Source organism: Mesoplodon mirus, assembly GCF_964341445.2.
Source record: "Mesoplodon mirus genome assembly, chromosome: 11".
Lineage (NCBI taxonomy): Eukaryota > Metazoa > Chordata > Mammalia > Artiodactyla > Ziphiidae > Mesoplodon > Mesoplodon mirus.
The window spans coordinates 59,494,692-59,509,703 of record NC_138987.1 but is presented as its reverse complement, the minus strand read 5'-3'; positions in this window follow the sequence as shown (position 1 = coordinate 59,509,703).

The following is a 15,012-nucleotide window of genomic DNA, read 5'->3' as shown; positions in this document are numbered from 1 at the left end:
TTGTTTGTTCCTTGGCCAGAAATCTGGTTCTTGAATTCCCTCTCCTGTTCTTTCCATGATCTGGGAACCATCTTTGGGAACCAACTAACTCCATCTCCATTTTATGGAGCCAGAAGAACAGAGAGGTAGAGCCATGTCTAGGCAGTGACACAGCAAGCCTACAAGGAGCTGGGAATGCCTCCTTATGTGAATGCCCTCTTCTTGTCTTTGGATGCGAAGGGAAAGGATGTGATCCCTGAGGGAAAGGGCAGGGCTGTCCAGAGCAGGGTGTGTTATCAGCTAGAAGAGTACCCGCACCAAGCTACCTCGATCTAAATGTGCACACAATGGAAATATCTTCACAGCCAAGGGCCCCTCCCTCCCAAAGAGAAAACCCCACAAGTGGGGAACATCTGGATCAAACCGCAACCATGAAAGCACAACATCAAACGAGGGTTTCAGAGGGACCCTCCCCACAGGCCCTGCTCCAAGAGAAATTGCAGATCTTCCTGCTTGAAGCTTTTAAGTGTCACAGAACCACTCAAGTTTGGGATCTCTCCTTATTCACCAGAGACAGATGTCCCCAAGTGAGTACGGTTGGGTTTGATTACCCCCAGCGGGAGAGGATGTGTGTGACCTGATCCTGGCCACGTTGGGGGGTAGCCTGGGATTTAAAGCTGTGATGAGGGGCTCCAGCAGTTCAGGCTGGGGGCTGGGGAGAGAGAGGGGACAGGTGGGCCTTTTAAAACGTGCCTACATCAAAGGTCTGAGTAGGCTCCCTTCCCAGCTTTGGCGCCTCAGGGCAGGAAAGCAGTGATTTCACCACATAACTGCACGTAGGAGTAGGACGGATCTCAGTCTGAGAACTTCTGGGGAATGTGGAGAGGGGAGGGAGGGTGTTCCCCAGAGGGGAGGACAGGGCAAGGGGGTTTTCTCATTTCCAAAATAGTCTGCCCAGGCCAAGGAGAATGGGGCCATATGCTGCCTCCCTCCCACCCTCCCCCTGTGGAGGGATGTGGGGGAGGGGGCATTCTTCCAGCGGGGAGAGGAGGGAGCAGCTGCAGCCGTGGGAGGTGGGGGCTGGATCCGGATGGAGAATGAAGGGGAAGCAGGGGCATCTTCCCCAAAGGCACGAAGGAGGAAGGCTGCAGAGCATGTAATTCTAGGAGACGATAGGCTCTTCCTTCCCGGGTCCTGGGAATCAGAGAGCACCTGGCCATGAGGCTGGCAGGCTGGGATGGACGGTGGGGAAGATGGGATAGGGAGGTGCCCCAGATATGGCTGGAATCCCAGCTCGTGTTTGAATACTCTGCCCAGAGGGCAGGTGGGTGAGAGAGTGCTGGGATGTTGACAGCCCGCTGTGACCTTGGTTGAAGAAGCCAATGGTTTCTTCTTGAGGTGAAAGGTGACCTTCAGTTGGGAAGGGTGTGGGGAGAAGAAGGGTACCACTCGCTTATAGTTTACATTAGCCTCCCTTTCAGGATGCCTTCCCTGCCCCCTTCCTCTCCCCTTTCCCCTGAGAGGTTTATGTGTGGGTGTGGTACCCCACGATGCCTGGGAGGTGTATCACCAGTGGAGGTCCACCCTTCACTGCCTTATAAAGATCTGCTTACGGTTTATTTTCCCATCTAGACTGTCAGCTTTGAAGGCATGGACTCCCTCACTGTAACTGGGTTCCTAGTGCCCCGCGCAGTGCCTGGCAGAGAGTAGCTGCTCGGTGATGAAGCCCTGCTCCAGCTCCCAGCTGGAGCCCGTTCTCCCGCCGCCAGCGTTCTGGGAAACAAAACAACCCACGCGATGATTCCTCCGCAGCCTCGAGGCCTCTGAGGGGCTACAAGGGCAGCTCCTATCTGACATCCTCTGGGAGTCTTCTGGGGGGACCCTAGTTGACAGCACTCTCTCCCATCTCTGAAATGTATTGTCCACAAGATTCACCCGGGATTTTCCTGCTGGTGCAGTGGTTAAGGCTTTGCAATTTCAGTGCCTCCTCTTCAGGGGGAACGGGTTCGATCCCTGGTCGGGGAACTAACATCCCCCATGCGGTGCATGGGGGCAGCCAAAACAAACAAACAAATGAAAGCAAACAAAAAAAAGTCTCACTACACCTTCATGGTGAGGGTTATTATTGTTATTTATTAATCTGGGGTGGATGTGTCTTTTTTGGTTGCGTGAGACCCGATGCTCTTTGGGACCAGACTCTTTTACTCCTACTCTTCATGCGGCCCGCAGTGCCCAGCATGGAGTCTCCTCAGGACAGGCTGGCTGTTGACTAGCTGACGCCTCCAAGTCCTAGTGTCTAAGCTTTTGATGTGGAGGCTCCTCTAGGGCTCTGATGGCTGAGCGTCGGGAACTGCTGAATCAGGATGTTTGGCGTAATCGGGTGAATTGGACACACACACACACACACACACACACACACACACGAAGGAGCCCGGTCCCAGGAAGTGAGGCCTGAATGACCCTGCAGGTCGAGAGAATGCTTGAGCGGGGATGTTGTGAAAATGACCAAGGCCAGTGGGCTTTATTCAGAAAAACGCTTTGGGCAAGGAATGTGTGAAAGAGGTTGGAAGGAGAGAAGGGCAGGGCTGGCAGAGGATGCAGGAGGATATCCAGGTGGGATAGACTTGGCAGTGGGTGAGGAGGCTAAAGCGGCTCTGCCTGCAGGTGAGGGCTCAGGAGGGAGGGGCTTTGGCAATTGTAAACATTCACTCTACACCGTGAGGACCATGACCACCTCTCCACAGCCCGCTGCCATCCCTCCCCAAACTCTAGGCCAGCAGGGACCCTACCTCTCACTGCCACTTCTAGGCCCAGGCTGACCTGTGCTGCAGCAACATCACCTGACACCGAGCTTGGGTTGGATCAGCTTTGCTCTGTACCCTCACAGTCCTCCCTGGGGCTGGAGCTGCCTTTGAAGTTGATGGAGAGAAGATTGGTGAGCTGTCGCCTGAGCCTAGATCTGCCAGACATCAGTGAGGGGAGGGGATCTCCACTTTGAGCCCTTTTTCGGGGGGCTGAGGTGTTGACACTTTAGTTGTCAGAACTCACGTTTCTCATCTGTGAATGCAGCGCGAAGCTGGCCGAGTTGCCAGCATCTCTGGGCTGCAGGGTGGCAGCACTGCTCAGCTCCAGGGACCAACCACTCACTGCACTCCTGGAGCACAACTCTAGGTGGTGCCATTCACATAGAATTTGATGTGCATGGTCGCTGCATTTCCCCCCCCCCTCCACCCCGCCCAAGGTCGTGTGGTGATGGTGGCCCACCATCATGCCCTTTTTTGTGTGTGTGTGGTACGCGGGCCTCTCACTGCTGTGGCCTCTCCCGTTGCGGCGCACAGGCTCCGGACGCGCAGGCTCAGCGACCATGGCTCACGGGCCCAGCCCCTCCGTGGCATGTGGGATCTTCCCGGACTGGGGCACGAACCCGTGTCCCCTGCCTCGGCAGGCGGACTCTCAATCTCTGTGCCACCACGGAAGCCCCATCATGCCCTTTTTGAGTCAGGGTTCTGTTTACCAGTCCAAGTGGGTTAACCTGAGTACCAGGAATATTCATGAGGCTTTGCCTGGGGACAGAGAGATGGACAAAATAGTCTCCAAAGTCGTGTCCTCATGAGACGTGGGCACCAGGAAACCAGAGTGTCTCCCAGACAACAGGTCCACAAAGCAGGGTGCAGTCTGAGACTAAGTAGCAGGGAAAAGAAATGACCAGTTCCATCCATGGGGAAGGAAAACTGTCTTTAATCCCCAGATTGAAAAGAATAACCCACGTGTAAAGACCCAGTGACACTTAGTAGGTCTGCAGTTACCATGAGGTGAACCAGAATCAGTGCCGACGTTCTAGTCTCTAGGTTCGGGGTTCTTGGAAGCAGAAAGGCCTAGCCACCCTGGTGACACTTGTGCATGGGAATTTGCTGAAATCTGAAATGAGATCCTGACCCAGATGGGGGTCAGGAATTTGTTTCCTTCCCTTTTTCTCCTTCTTAGTTCACTGTTCAGGATGAAAAATGACAACCAGATGAACAAAAGAATGATCATCAGGAATGATAAATAATACACTCCAGATGTGGCCAGAGAGAAATGCAACTGAAAGCACCGCAGCCTCCAAGTAGTCATGTTGGGGTGACCCCCTTCTTCCAACAAGGCCACAATGACACAAGTTCTGTAACTTCTTTGGGAATTGTCTTCAGGGTATGTGGCTCAGTCTTTAAAATGTCCTTATTGGTGACAGATCTTTATCATTTGCTTCTCCGGAATCAGTCAAAAAACGATTTGTAGCTAATCATGGTTGTCTTGAGTATTTTGTAAAATGGCTAGAAAGTCCATTTTATAGGAGTCTTTGCAGAAATGGTTTAATCAAGAGAGGTACAGATAGGATAAACGTATTTCCTCTTAAGGTGACTGTTCCGAAGGACAGCCCTTGTTTGTTCTTCCGTGTTTGTTTAGAGAAGCTAATCAGAGGTATACATCCCGTACTGTATTCTGTATAATAAAAGAACGTATTAGGATGTTGAAGGCTGTATGCTAACTGCTTCCCCCTCCTCCTGCTATCATGACTTAATGCCTCTAACGACGGTGCCCTTGCTTTTGCTGAGGGACGCAGGGAATAGAGGCGGGGCTGACCCAAGTGAAGAATTGGTACAATTATCCAGGGCAAAGGCTCGGATCGCCATCTACCCTCGAGAGTTGCCTAACTCTGCACTCCTTTCTGGACTAGCTCTGTGTTCATTCTTCCAGGGGACTTCGCCAACTGGGCAGAGCCCTTTTTTAGGGGAGAGGGATTCATTTCTTAGCATGGTTCCCTGTCATTCATGCAAAAACCAGCACAAGTTTAAGAGAGGGAAGCTGTTGGTTCGTGAATTATGTAAAAATGTATTTTTCACAGAAGTGGAGGGGATGAGGTCACAACGCACCCACACAGCATCCTGTTTCTAACAACGATCGGTTAACCTACATGAAGAACTCTCCAGCTGCAGAAGTTTCCAGGACGTTTGCTTTCCTGAGGAAAGACCTGGTAGAAGGGGGTGAGCCCTGGACTGGGGAGCCTGAGGGTCAGTCTCGGGAATACTTGCCCGCCTTGGGCGGTGGCCTCTCTGTCCTTTGGGAGAGGCTTCTGTCTCTGGTCTCGAGCTGGGTGTGTGTGGTGGTGTGTGTGTGATCACCGGGGCTGGGGGCGCAGGGAGGGATGGCATGACGTCCAGGAGGCCCTGGCGCGGCCAAACGCTCAGCTCTCCTATTCCTTCTCTGACAGACCAAGCTGCAAATCAGGAATTTATTAGGAGCTGAGACTCATTTTCCACCCTTTACAGCCCTGACGACTCAGAGCCAGACTCTGGCAAGGGGCTTCCTCATGGTTTTAATTAGACAATTAATTTTTTATTGGGTCGTTTGATTTCCGGAGCCGATTCCACTCTCCCTCTTGTCCCCCACCTGCCTCCCAGCTGTGAACAGCCAAGGGGAAGCGGGGGATTCGGGGAGGGTGCAGAGGAAAACTCCGCTGTCTGCCCTGAGCTGATGTGGGAGTCAGGGAGTGGGGAGGGGGCGGGAATCCCTCTGCCCACCTCAGCCGGTCCAGCACCAGAGATACTGTCCAGAGCTCAGCCCTGGGCTTTGCGGGGCTGCACAAAGGCATTCCTAGCTACCGCCCTAAGCTGTCGGGCTAATTAGTAACACGGGGTGGGAGTGGGGGTAGGGAATTGGGCCCAAAATACCTTAGCGGCATTTCTGCGATTAATCCTGGCCGTGCTCGGAGGCTGTTTACCCTCTACCCAGGGATTAGTAACCTGTTTGAGTTAGAAGGGCAGAGAGAGGCCAGGGCTTGGCTCTGTCCTCACCTGCTTTTAGGAGCTGGGGCAGGGACAGTGAGCCAGCCTGAAAAAAAGTGAGAGAAACCTGTCTCTAATCTATCTCCCTTATTGATTTCCCTGCTGCCCAGCTGCTGGCCTGCTTTTTTTTTTTGCGCGGTGCGCGGGCCTCTCACTGCCGTGGCCTCTCCCATTGCGGAGCACAGGCTCCGGATGCGCAGGCTCAGTGGCCATGGCTCATGGGCCCAGCCGCTCCGCGGCATGTGGGATCTTCCCGGACCGGGGCACGAACCCGTGTCCCCTGCATCGGCAGGCAGACTCTTAGCCACTGCGCCACCAGGGAAGCCCTAGCCTGCTTTTGAATCTTGATTCTCTCCTCTCCTGCCTCACCCATGGACACTGCCCTTGTCGTCAAACAACAAGCTGGATCTGAAAGGTGGGGAGGAAGGAAGGAGGAGGATGTGGTGTTTTAGCAGTGGGGTTGTAGAAGGGTCCCTTGTAGGTCATAAATGTTCTCTTGGAGGGTGGGGAGTCCCCGCCCAAGATTCCTGATCATCTCCATCCTCCAACCCAGAAGGAAAAGAAGGCTAGACTCAAGGAAGAACTTACTCATTTTCAGTAGCAGAAACAAGCAGCTCCTTCTTCAGAGCTCTGTGATAGGGCAAGGCCAATTTCTATTGACAGCAACGTTGCTCAGAGCCCTTGAAATGGAATTGCGGGAAGTGAGAGGACTGTTTCCTCAGGTGCCCTGTTGGTGGGGACATTGTCACTTGTTGTTCTGGCACAAGGATGCCCGAAAGTGTGCAGTCACATGCGCTGACCTAGCGGCTCAGAGCCAAACTAACAAGCGTCTGCAGACACAGGAGTGTGCTCTGAGGAGCCTCTGGGGACAGGGCTCTGGGGTCCTCGTGGGTGGAACAAGCCCCCCAGAAGAACAAGCCAGGACACCATTCAAAGAGGGGAGCTCCAGTGACCCTTTCCGCCGTCCGCCACCTCCTCTTGTGTGAGCGAACCCCAGCGTTAGGGCACGTTGGATCAACCCAGCACCACCCCTCACTGGCCGGGAGAACACAGACTTCCCTTGGGGCCCAGGACTGGAAGAAATAGGAGTGCATATTTATACTGGGTTGTGAGGGACACAAAGATAAAAAGACCCAGAGATCAAAGAGCCCCCAGAAGCTCGGTGTGCAGACCTCTGGGTCTAGGATTTGTTCTGTAAACAGATTTCCTTCTCCTTCGGGGAAGACTCACATTGAGGGATCCCTCCCTTAGGGCTTGTGGTGGTTCCACGCTGGGAGCAAGGGGACAGCCCGAGGTGGGCCTTGTTGGGACACAGGCCTGCCTCCTGCCGGGGCACATCTCTGACTGCCCAAGCCATGCAGAGCTCCACAGAAGAAAGGGACAGGAAAGCTGTGTACATGCCGTGGTAGGTGAAAGGTAGAACGAGCCCAGATCAACCATTGACATTTGTGCTTCCATGTGGCTCCCAGGTCGAGAGGGTTCAGACCTTCCACAACTCAGGGCGCTGGGTTAAGGAGGCTGCGTGGAGATCCTGAGCTGGGCACTTCTGGGCCACGGAGAACAAAGGAGCCGGGGGTACAGGCAAACCTCCATCAGAGAGGTCGTGTGTGTGTGTGTGAGCCTGTGGGTCAGTGTCCATCTGTAGGGAGTGGGGAAGGAAAGAAATGGAGAAGAGAATAGGAGAAAAAGAAGAAATACAAATGAAGGCACTGAGACAGAGAGAGCAAGCTAACAGACCCACACAAAGAGAGGCAGAGAAACACTGCAGGAGCCTGGGGACCAGGCAGCAGGAGGCGGGGAGAGGAGAGCCTCGGGAGGGTCAGCAGCCAAAACAATCGGCCAGGCTTCTGCCCGGGAAGGTGGGCAGGAAGGCAGGGAGGGGAATGGGTGGCAGAGAAAGCCCCCACTTGCCGGGCAGGGCAGAGGAGCTGGAACCCGAGTCTCCCAGCTCCCAAGCAATCAGCCTTCTCCCCCTGCCCTCTCCCTGAGCCCAGGGCTGAGATTGACGGGACTGCAGCTTCTCTGGGTCTGGGTGGATTTGAATAATTAAGTCATCTGGATTCTTATGATTTACCATTTTCAGTGATAAATAGACAGCGCCCAAGCCAGCCAGTTGGCAAAACTCTGGCTGCTAGTTATAATTTGTCAAGCTGCCAGTAGATTCATGTTTCATGCTAATGGAGAGAGACTCATTGACTGGGGGAGGCGGTGACCCGGTCAGCTCTTTCCTCAGGCACCCCAGAGGTCGAGAGGTCGGGGGAGAAAGGCCAGGCTGGTATGGATTTGCTCTAAGGGTCAGTGTAATTTTATAATAATTCAGCGGGTACACACACTCTCGAATACACAGAGTCATGTATGCGGAGATATGTTCAGATCTGTGCACCTCCCCCACCCATGCACCTGCTCCAGTGCAGGCGTCGGGGCCCAGTGCACACAAGCCTGGTGCTGAAACACTTGTCCAGCGCCCCTCAGCTCACTTGCACATGCACACCCTGCTGTCACCTTCAGGCATGTGATTACACCAAGGCAAACCTGCAGACCTGCTCAGACACCCAGAGAAACATAGCCCCCCTCACTGACAATGCACACCTCAAAGATGGGCAGATACCTCTGGGGGACCCCTCTGACCACCATCCCAACCCCTTTATTTCAGGGCTCACGTGTCTGCCATTCCCACTGCACAACTCTTGCTCCCTTTCTAATAGTCTTCCAGTGGGGGAAACAAATGAGCCCTGGGGCCGTCCTATTTTCCAACCGGCTGGGTCTGGGTAGCTGGAGATGGGCAAACACGGGCTCGGAGACCGGGCACATGGAAGGCGGCAATCAAAATCCAAACTTTCTTTTCCATTAGTTCATTTATTTATGTATTTGTCCACATGCATTTAAGCCTCACAGTGGCAAGAATCTCATTACTGACCGTCATGACAAACAGAGGTAGGGACAATGCTTTGCACATAGTAGGTACTAAATAAATATCAGTGGCATGAACAGCTGCAGCTACTGATTGATTTCTTGATAGAACAAACTACTCATTTCCCTTCTCTTCCTCCGCCTCAACAAACCTGTATCATCAGAGAAGGCCAGAGAAGAGGTGTGGGTCTGGGTGAAGCCCTCCTATTCCTTGACTTGAGAAATCTGGGCCTTTGGCATGATAAAAAATGCTAATTTTATACCAACAGAAGCAATCCGGTCTCAATTTTGACCCCCAAATGCCCTTAAAATGGATCAATGAGCAAGGGAGGACTGAGGAAGGAGCATCTGTCCTCCCTCCTGCCCAGAAGAGAATTTGAATTTGCTTTGAGTAGCTTGTGAGCAGGGCCAGAAGCTGCAGCTCATTACCATCGGCAGCTTTAAGGTTTGGTGGGGGCGTGGGGAAGGATTAGGGGCCCCAGGAGAAACATTTCCTTTCCCTGTCCCCAAAACCCCTAAATGAGAGAGAAAAACACAATAGCGAGCCGAACAGAGACCGAGGCAGCAAGGAGAACCCAAAGACAGAAGCTGCTTCCAGCGTCAGGCTCAGGCTCGAGGATGCAGTCGCAGCTGTTGGCTCTGCCCGTGGAGATTCAAGATTCCGGATCCTGCGAAGTGAATTGGGTTCCCTCCTTCCCAGCGGGGCCAGGCTGGGGGCAAGGAGGCTGCTCTGGGCAGACAGTCTGGAACCCCTCCACCAAGGACTGGAATAAGAGGCCTCCCTTCTTTGCTGAGCAGATGTGGATGGCGGCGGCAGGCCCGGCTAATCAGAGGCATTCCTTGGAGAGAAGGCCAAGAGCCAGAATCAACCAGCTTCTCCATTCAAGGGAAAGAGGACCCCTAAACGCATCGGGAATAGGGAAACAGGCTTTGCTTATTTAATAGTTTGAGGCTCTGGCCTGGTTTCACTGACCTCATCCCACCTGCACCAAGGTGAGCTCCTGCAGGCCCTCACTCATCCCGGGAGAGCAACAGCCTTGGGGGCACCAGCAACTCCACCCCTATGGGCAGGGGCAGGCCGACTGTGGCCTGCAGGTGGGTGAGGTGGGGAAGGATTTTCTGGGGTAAGCCACGGGGACGTGAGGGCGATAATCATGATTGATACAGAAAATGTGTTGCTTCATCCCGCACTTGATTAGCAAAGCTCCCTCCCCATCTTGCCTCTCATCTTCCGTTCCTTTTTTTTTTTTTTTTGCTGTACGCGGGCCTCTCACTGTTGTGGCCTCTCCCGTTGTGGAGCACAGGCTCCGGACGCACAGGCTCAGCGGCCATGGCTCACGGGCCCAGCCGCTCCGCGGCATATGGGATCCTCCCAGACCGGGGCACGAACCCGTATCCCCCGCATCGGCAGGCGGACTCTCAACCACTGCGCCACCAGGGAGGCCCTCATCTTCCGTTCCTAATACTTGCATATAGGTAATGAACTCCTGAGGTTAGGACACATGTTAGCTTGTCTGAAGGTCTCAGAGCAAAGCCTCTGAGTACGAAGACAGTACAAGAGCCCCAGCCTGGACTAGATGAAAAGGGAGAGAGAAAGAAAAGGAAAAACAGGAAGAAGGAAGGAAGGGAGCAAGTTGGGGTGTGTGTGGAGGGAGATAAAAGAAGGAAAGGAGCTTGAGAAAGGGGAGGAAAGCTAACAGAGCCATGCTAAAATTGGCCGGTGGTTTGAGGGTTGCATCCTCAAGGTTTATGCTGCCCTTGGAAGATGTGCTGACCTTAGCGACCTGCCCCATCCCACTTTGGGGAAACAAAGGAGTTATCTAATTGGCTTTAACTGGGTGGTTGCCACTGGAGCACATGGACAGGGTGGGGGAGCACAGGCCCAAGAGGCTGCAGACACACAACCACCCCAAGTCAACCTTCTCTACAGGCTGAATCTAAAGCCATTTTGCCAATTAATCTCTGTGTGTGTGTGAGTTCGTGAAATACACTGCAGACCGAAAGCCCGCTTGCCCTAGGAAGGCATGTCCTTGTTCTCTTTCCAGCGTGCGATGCTTTCTTTGGCTCCTCCAGCATCTATAAACCTCACACCAAGCTCTTTATAAATTAATCCAACCCCTTCTGGCATGGAGAAATCCCTTGCCCTGGAAGGTAGCTTTCTGGGGCAGGGATGGAGATAAGTATGGCAAAGGAGGAAGATTTTTCTTCTCAGCAAGGAAGAAAATGAAGATGTCCTTCCCAGAATGGACCGGGCCTTATCATCACCCCTCTCTCACCTGCACACATACAGGCAGGCTAACCAAAGTGACAGAAGAACCCTCCAGTGCAAAGGGTTCATTTGACATAGAGAACAAACTGAGGCCCAAGGTCACAGAGCCAGAGCATGGCAGAACAAAGTGGCCCAGTCTGCAGACAGAGGAGGCAGGTCAGGAGACAGAGCCAGGGTGGGTCCGCGACTCACCCCTCTCTAAACTGCTTCTTCTGCTTCCAGCACTGCTTTGGGAGCCAGATATTGACCTGCAGAGCCTCAAGGCCAGCCGCAGGCAGGTGCGGCTGCACACGACCAACTCCTCCAGCTCTGTCAGCTACTTCGGAGAGAAGTGAGTCGCAAGAGGCTGGCCTCCGCCTCCACCCCTCCTGTGGCGCCGGCCTGCAGCCGCCTGGGGTGGGCACTGGAACCTGGGAGGTCAGGGTCATGGCAGCCAGGATACCTGGGAGCCCCCGCCTCAGCCCACTGGGCCTCTCCCCGCTCACCCTCCTCTCCACGCCTTTCCTCCCGCTGCTCCTCCCGTCTAGAACCCCTTTCTGTTAACCCAGTTCCCCCTTCTTTTCTTTCCTTCCTTTTTCTCTCTGTATATTTCTCATTTTTCCTTCCTTCGTTTGCTTTCTTCCTGCCCTCCCTCCACTTTTTTCTCATCTCTTCCTTCTTTCCTCTTTTCCTAGCTTTCCTCCTTTCCTACCTGTCTCTCTTTCTCCCATTCATATCTCTTTTATTTTTTAAAAAACTTCTCTTTCTTTTCCTTCCCTTTTCTTTTACTTTCTAGCTCCTTTTATTCATTTGCTTTTCTTTTCCTTCCTTCCTTTCATTTTTCCTCTTTCTTTTCTTTCTTTTTCCTTCTTTTCTCTCATAAAACAAACTAATCTTGCTTCTTCATTCTGTCCTTTATCAACATTCCTTCATTTCATCTCCCTCCCCTGCTCTCTCCCAAGTTCCTTCCGCTGCCCCCAGTATTGGGGCTTCCTCAAATTTTCTCTTCCCTCACCAGTCTTTTCTCTTTGTTGTTCTCAATTTTTCCAGTCCTTTGTGCTGTTTCATCGACCTCCTTTCCATCTTCCATTGTTTTTAAATCCTCTCTCTGCAACAAGCATAAGGCATAAAAGTGCCCCCTCCCCAGGGTGGGGCTTCCATCCTGTGCCAGCCTAGCCACCCTTCATGCCCTTCCTTCTCAACTTCCCTCAATGTGGGGTTCAATTTCAAGGGCCCAGGAATGGGGCTGTTCCCTGCTAGCTGAGAAGTCAGGGCTAGGTCCACAGCTCCCCACTACAGGCTTAGGGGACACCTGCCAAACTGTTGTCAGTCCATCAATCCTAGTAAAAGAGAAAGGGGAAGGGAGGAAAAGAGTAAAAGAGACACAGCTTCACAGACTGTGTGTGTGTGGTGTTGGGAAGGAAGGGGCAAAACGGACTGGATTCATCAAAGAGGGAGGGGGCAAAGTCCAGAACCAGGCACCTTCTCTTAGTGCACCCAGAGCTGGGGGCAGCCTGCAAAAGAAACCCCAGTCGGCTCCCATGTTAATTTTGGGATTGGGCAGGATGAGACCTTCCATCCAGCTCCTCTGGGCTGGAGAGGTGTGCAGGGCCTCGGGGTGGGAGGAAAGAAAAGGGCTTATATTTGAGTATCAGTTGCCTTTACATCTGCCCCTGGACACATCCCTCCCGAGGCCCCCGCCCTGGAGACCTCCGAGTCCCTAGGCGGTGCCCCCTGCGGCCCTCCTGGACCTCTCAGCTAGGGGGGCCTAGTTCCAGGGCTCCCTCGGGAGCAGTGCCGGGGCAGCCGCTGGATTACTCGCAGCAAAACCTTGGGTGCAGTGAAAACAAAGGCCTGGGAGGATTGGCCGCTCTTTTTTTTTTTTTTTCTTTTCAGTATGTGGGCCTCTCACTGTTGTGGCCTCTCTCATTGCGGAGCACAGGCTCCGGACGCGCAGGCTCAACGGCCATGGCTCACGGGCCCAGCTGCTCCTCAGCATGTGGGATCTTCCCAGACTGGGGCACGAACCCGTGTCCCCTGCATTGGCAGGCGGACTCTCAACCACTGCGCCACCAGGGAAGCCCGATTGGCCGCTCTTGACCAAAAGATGTGGGCCAAGTAGAGGCCAGAGACACCACTTGCTCGACATGGGAATTTTCCCTCCTGGATCCACAGTCCCTCCCGGCCCTTTCCAAGAAGCCGTCCAAATGCTGCAGCCGCCTCCTGCCTGGCTCCTCAGGCCAGACCTGCAAACCTCAGGCTCCACGGAGACCCTTCGCCCAGGCTGGGTCTCCCTTTCCGGGGCTCCAGAGTTCCCTCGGCCCTGCCAGTGCACCTGCCGCGGCCTCGCCCCTCGCCCGCTTTCCCAGACCCCGCAGGCCAGCCCCCGTCCCCGCCTTGGACTGCCCACTCCCGCAACTCTCCACCCGGGGTCCCCAAGTTCAGTCGCGCCCTCTGAACCCACCCTCTTTGACTCCCTTTTGAAGAGCCTCCTCCATCCCTTCCTCCTGGGACTTCTCTTGGGACGGGGGGCAATGCCAGACCCGGGAAGGGGTTAGGGGGCTCTTTTCCTGGCCCTACTGCGGGAGCTGCAGAAAGTTGGAAGGTGGTTGGCTGGGGCCGGGGAGGAGCCCTCCCTGGATTCCATCTTAGGGAAATGGGTCTCTGAGTCAAATTGGAATTAAAAGAAGAAGAAGAAGAAGAAGAAGAAATTCATGTCACTCCTAACTTAAAATCAGCAAAAGGTCCCGGGGCAGCAGGGGCCCCAGGAGGTCCCGGGCTGAGGCTCTGGGGCGATACCCCGCCCCCACCGCGGCAGAGTCGAAAACTACTATTTTCGGCTAGTACGTCTCTCGCTTTCCTGGGAAAGCCCTTTGGGGATCTCCAAGCGCCTCTAAGAGCTTGCTGGATGAGCAGGTTCTGGACCTGCCCGGGTTTTTCTACATCCGTAATCAGCCCTGATTAGGAAACAAACTCATCCTTTCTTTAGTATAAGAAGCAGGGGGCCCTCCCTCTCACTTTAAACCTCCGAACCCCAACTCTGCTCCCTTCTCCGTCTCTCTTCAAAAAACTTTTCTGAAGTTCCCGCAAGTTGCGTTTGGGGAAAGAAGTGATCACCCTTAGACGCTATGGGTCTCTAGGCCCCCAGTTTCTCCCATCCTCTCTAGTTTCAGAAGCAACACTCCTCGTCCCTCTGCCAGCTGCCACCTTAGTCCCCAAACTCGGGGGAGGAAAGCTGCTCTGGTCCCACTCCTCTGATTAGTGGGAATTAGTATCTGCCAGCAGGGGAGCCGGGATGCAGTAACGAGAGACAGAGATGGCGAAAGGCAGATTGCTTTCAGGCTACAGCGCACCCCTCCCGGACCCAGCTCACCTGCTCCAGACGGGTTCCCCTTGATTTTTATCCACTCAAAACTTTGTCCTTCTCTCAAACTGTCTCAGGAGGTGCGCAAACTCGGCCGTCGGGGTAGGGTGGGCGCCCCTGAGAGCGCAGGCGCCTGATTCAGAGCGATCCCCGGGGAAGCGGTACTCGCGTGCATCTTCCCCAAGGTGGGGGCCCAAGCAGTGATCCGGAGGCATGACACTCAAGCGCCCGGGGTACTGGGTCAGGCTGCCAGCCCGGGACTGCCCGGGGCAGATTGGGTGCTATAGAGGGAGAAGCCAGAGGGACCGGGCAGGCTCGGGGAACTGGAAGGAGAGGGCCCTGGGTGCCTGGCGACGTCTCTCGCTTCCTCCAGTTTGCGCCCTCCCGGGTGTGTCCCAACCCACAACATTCCCTCAACCCGTTCTGGGGCGACACTCAGGGCCCGGACAAGGCAGAGAGGGAGGGTGAGGGGACGAAGTGACCCCTCTCCTTAGCCCCTCCCCAGCGCCCGCGCCACTGCTCCCCGCCCCCGCTTCCCTGCCCAGAGCCAAGGGACATACAGAGAATTGCAACTAGAAATTCGATCGATTGGTACGAGGGACCACGTGGTCCGGGGTTGGCCAATGACCAGGCCGCCCGGGATGAGCTAATAATGGAAGCAATTTGTAACTTTCAGTAGCTCTCTAGGC